The sequence below is a fragment of the Fukomys damarensis genome, unplaced genomic scaffold (assembly GCF_012274545.1).
Source record: "Fukomys damarensis isolate Sample0158 unplaced genomic scaffold, DMR_v1.0_HiC HiC_scaffold_14, whole genome shotgun sequence".
Classification (NCBI taxonomy): Eukaryota; Metazoa; Chordata; class Mammalia; order Rodentia; family Bathyergidae; genus Fukomys; species Fukomys damarensis.
The window spans coordinates 52,341,219-52,346,369 of record NW_022900926.1 but is presented as its reverse complement, the minus strand read 5'-3'; the positions used below and the strand labels follow the sequence as shown (position 1 = coordinate 52,346,369).

Below are 5,151 nucleotides of genomic sequence, written 5' to 3'. Positions count from 1 at the left end.
CAATTCCATTTGAATTTAGCAAGATCTCCACCCACTTTTCCTTCGATTCCATGTCTTAGTGACTTTCCTGTCAATGGGATAAAATACACAACTCTCACAATTTAAAGGAAGAGAGGTTTATTTTGACTCATGGTTTTTAGATGTTTTGGTCCAAACTGAGCTAGCTCCAAGGCAGACAGGGAATGATTAAAGGACCCAGGCAGAGGGAAAGCTGCTCATGTCATGGTGTCAGGAGTAGAGAGAGAAGGAAGGAGTTGGAGAGTGATATATTCTTCCAGGTCACACCTGCCTCTTCTAACCAGGTTTCACCTTCTATAGCACAATTAACTCTGGATTCATCAGTGGATTCATCCATAGGTGAGCATAATGCCCCCATGATCCAACCAGCTTGATCTGAACCTATGAGTTCTTTGGGAACACTCTAGATCTAGACCATAGGACCCTAGCTAAGATTTATCCTAACTTTTTTGTTTCTGTTCAGGGAATTATCATCTTTCCAAGTTTTTGGTCCCAAACATTGAATTCAGCTTTGACTCTTTCCTTTCCATTTCCGTTATGTGCTATCTGTGTTCAGATTTACCAATAAAATCTTTGTATTGATTCTCTTCCTCATTCCAAATGTAATTTTCCAATGGCTCTCATCATAAATCTCTGTTAGAGAAAGCTTTATTTTTTTCTCTTTACCTTCTGACTCTTCCTTTTCTATTAAGGATTTTCAGCTAGAGCTGTCGTTCTTTTTTTTCATTAAAATTTTATTTAGTAAAGAATTATCCTCCTTCTAAGAATAAACTTGATAAACATAGATTATTTTTGACTTTTATTACTACATGTTTGCACTACATAATGACTACATTCACTGTAGGGGGCTGGCACATGCACGTAACACATTTTAATTATCTTCTTTTTCCTCCTTCCCCCTACTCTGATTTTATTTTTCCAGCAACAAAGTTCATTTTAAAATATTGTAGCAGTGATTTCCTGAAGGTAATTTCATTAGCAGAGTTACAATACAAAAAAAGGGAAAAGGTTACCAGAAATAAGGCATAATTTTTTAACAAAGCTTCAGGAAAATCTTGATTATTAAAAATCTCTTCTAACTCTTATGAGTGTTGCATGCACAGTTTTAGCTCTTCAGAGCCCTCCACCAATAAAGCACCTGAAAAAGTAAAGAAATTGCTATTGCAGCCTTTGGGATCATCTTTTAGTGTGGTACTGGTGCTTCTCCGGTAAAGCACACTTTAATCAAGGCAGTCACGTAGGTATATCCCAAATTCCAAGTATGACCACGACAACTGAACTGATGAACCAGAGTAAAATAAATTCTTAGATTAACCATAGCAGCTAGCTTCTTACAAGTTATATAAATTTCATAAAAATATGAAGTGTGAGCACAGAGGTGGAATGGCAGCTGACTTTATGAAAGATTCTGTTGAAGTTAAGCATACAAACTGTGATGCACCTATTAGATTAGCAGGCAGCACCCTTCAACTGATAAGTACAACTAGGTACCAGTGGTGATGAGCAACACTGTCCATTGCCCTATCCATGACTCAAGGTGAAGCATTCTTCGTGTCTCCTGTCTCCTTTCCTTTTGCTTATTTGTGAAAGCCCTGAAAAGGAAGGAGGTTATTGAATGAAATACGATCTGGTGTGTTGTCTTCTTACAGCAGATATCCTCAACAACAGGAGCCTTTGATGCAGCCAGTTTTCAGCTGAGGTTCTGGGATGGTGTCCTGTAAGTTTCTCACAGACCTGGAGAACATCATGCGAACTTCTTGGTGGCTGTGAACCTCTCCATGTACTTATCATAGCCTTCCAGTTCTTAAAGTTTCTTTATTTCACAAAGATTGCCTTCCAAGGTGAGCAAACAGATTTGGACATCACTCTGTAGAGGACGCTCTGTAGAAGCATGCTGAATTCAAGACAGTTATAGCACAGAAAAACTTTGATGAGGGCAGCAGATAGCTTTACTGAGAGGTGAGATATCCCCCACTAGAACTGCAGTTTCCCACACTAGTTCTGCTGTACCCTGAATCTTGTTCTTAGAGAGATTAGTATTTCCAGTTGGTTACTAGAGCGCCTCAGGGCCTTGCCCAAACATAGATGGCAGTTCTTTCAAATGATTGTTATTTAGGCTAAGCATCTCAAGTTTTTTCAGACTGCTTAACTCATCAGGTCAAACAGTTTATTGGTGTTCAGGGCCAGGCTCTTCAACACAGTGAACTTCCCTATCAGCATAGACTCTTGACCTTGTTGTTGGACAAATTGATGGTCCTAAGTTTCCTCATCGGCTTCTGCAACTGTGAGGGGAATGTGGCCATGCCATGGTAAAGGCCAATGGACTTAAACTGAAAGACATCTGTTTTCTGTGCCATTTCCACTGGAGTGCAGGGTGCACCGTTTCCCATCCTAGTGCCACTTCAGATTCTTTCTGCAATCCTTGGATCCTAAGCGCCAGCCAAGAGGGGCAAGGAAGAAACCAAAGAACACACAACTCCACCCGCAAGTCCTGTAGCTTATGCAGTTTCAATGACAGCCTGTGGACTACCAGAGAGCCCTGGACTCACTCACCTCCCACTGCTTGGGAGAGAGCAGGTTTCTCAAGATCCGTGCTTGTCCAGGGTGCACTCCCAGGGCTTTTGCCCACACGGGACCTGCTAGAGTTCTCATTCTAAAGGATTACTTATTTTTAAGGTAGCAAAGTTAGACTTTTTTTTTCAGAAAGAGTTGAACACCCTAATCTGTAGTGAGCTAAGTATGGGGGATTGGACAAGTCATTGTATCTCTCATTCTCTAATTTCTTGTTTGCATTGTGGATAGTAATAATTCAAAAAACAATGGTAGTTATGAACGAATGAAAATATGCACATAATGTGACATCAGCAATGACACTCAGCACTCAGTAGATGTCAATGGTTATTATCATGTCACTTTGTTACACAAAACCATCACTGACACATCGTGTTCACCAAATGATGTGACTCTTTCTAGTTCTGAATTTTATTTGCATTCATAAACATTTTTCAGTCATGCATGCTTAAGTGTTCTCTCATACACGTTTTACTTACCTAAGCTGTTCTTTATTTCTAGCTTGTCTTATCCCTTTTTATTTACTTTCCCTTGTTTTAGTCAGCATTACATCAGCTATCACTCACACTTTTTTCATAGCAAGTTAAGTAAAAAATGGAGGGAAATCAGTCACTCACATGGAAGGGTAAGCCGGAGGCGAGAAGCTATTAGGAACCACAGAAAGACATTGCCTCAGTTACTCTCATTCTGAGGCCCCATGGACTCTGCTTCTTTGTCAGTTTCATTTTCTAACGTTGCACAGTGGCTTCTCCACTTCTCCATGAGCCCAGAAGTAATGCACTGTTCATATTCATGGTTCCTTTTTTCATCCATTTAATTCTACACACTGATTAAATAACTCTGCACCCCAATTCCAAGTTCCTAGGAAAGAGAATGTGTTGGGCATCCCTTCAGTTATATCAGCCAGGACAAGGCATACCACACAAACATCTCTGCCAGAAGCTCCCATTATGTGTCTGGAAGTCCTTAAAATGTTCATTCAGGGTAAGATGCTCTAAAGGTGTTTAATATATCAGAGATAAAGTCATTACACCATCAAGTAGCATTTCTATCATCTTTGTGTTTTCTCATTATTCTTGCAACTGTGCCTTGCTTACATACACCTCTTTAAGCAATACCAATATTGAAAGTGAGCTTCAGGGCTGGGGATTTAGCTCAGCGATTCAGTGGCCTGCCTTGCAAGTGTAAGGACCCAAGTTCAATCCCCAGTACCAAAAAAAAAAAAAAAAGTGAGCTTCAGCTGAGTGTGGTGGCACGTGCCTATAATCCCAGCACTCTGGAAGCCTAAGGTGGAAGACAATAGTTATATTAGATTAGGCCCCACTGAATGTTGTCATCTTAAATACATTGCAAATATCTTATTTTCAAATAAGGAAACATTCATAGATACAGAGAATAGAAACTACAACATTTTTTTGGGGGGAACACAATCTAACCCATAACATATATATTTTTTTTCTTTTTATTTGAGACAGGATCTCACTATGTAGCCCAGGCTGGTCTCAAATTCACAACGATCCTCCTGCCTCAGCCTCCTGAGTGCTGGGATTACAGGCATGTGCCACCATGCCAATGCTTCCCATAGCATATTTTAATATACAAGGAGGTCTTTTAAAGTTGAAATATATTTTAGTTTAAAAAATGAATATGGGAATATAGAAGACATAATAAATTCTAGTGTCATGGCAGTCAAAATGATGGCCACCCAAGAAATGTCTACAAACTAGTCCCCAGCATCTATGAATATATTAGATTTCATGATTAAAAAAAAAAGAAAGTGGTAGATGATATTAAGATTGCTAATCTGAGGTGATTATTCTGCATTACTTGGCTGTGCACAATATAATCACAAAGTCTGCATAGTGTTGGAGAGAGAGAGAGAAAGAGAGAGATCAGATGATTCTATGTCAGAAAGACTTGTCCTATATCACCAGATTTAAAGATGAAAGGGGGGCAACAGTCCAAGGATTGTTGCAACCTCTAGAAGGAATGCAGTCCTGTAAACATCTTGGTTTTAGCACAAAGAGATCTGTTTGAGATTTTTGAGCTTGATAGCTGAAAGATAATAAACTTGTATTAAGTTACTAAACTTGGAGAAATTTGTTAAAGTAGTATTAGGAAAATATTAGAAGTGCTAATCACAGTAAAGGAAGGAAAATGCTCTTTAAACTAGATGATGATAGTGTAATTAGAAGCAACAACTTGAGATTTTTAAATAGACAGATTTAAGGCAGATAGAAAAGAGTAATCTGACACATACAATACTTTATTAAAATCAGCTTGGGCCAGGGATTTAGCTCAGTGGTTCCAGTGCCTGCCTTGCAATCACAAGGACCCAAGTTTGATCTCCAGTACCCCCCAAAAAAGTCTCCAACTAAAATCAGCTGCTAGTGTGTTAACTGCTGGAGGCAAATGATACTACATTAAATCGACGAGAGATTCTTGGTGCAAGAAACATTTTTACATTCTCAGCTGAATGTGCTTCGAGATCAAGAAATCTTTTTAACAGTATTATTTGTGTTTGTTTCCCTTACACAAATAAAGTTTACAAAATGATGTGTG

General features: G+C 39.0%; 1 pseudogene; it reads right to left on the bottom strand.

The window, feature by feature from the left end:
* Window positions 1–1,762: 1,762 nt before the first annotated feature.
* On the bottom strand, window positions 1,763–2,408 carry LOC117285976 (annotated as a pseudogene).
* Between the last annotated feature and the right edge of the window lie 2,743 nt (window positions 2,409–5,151).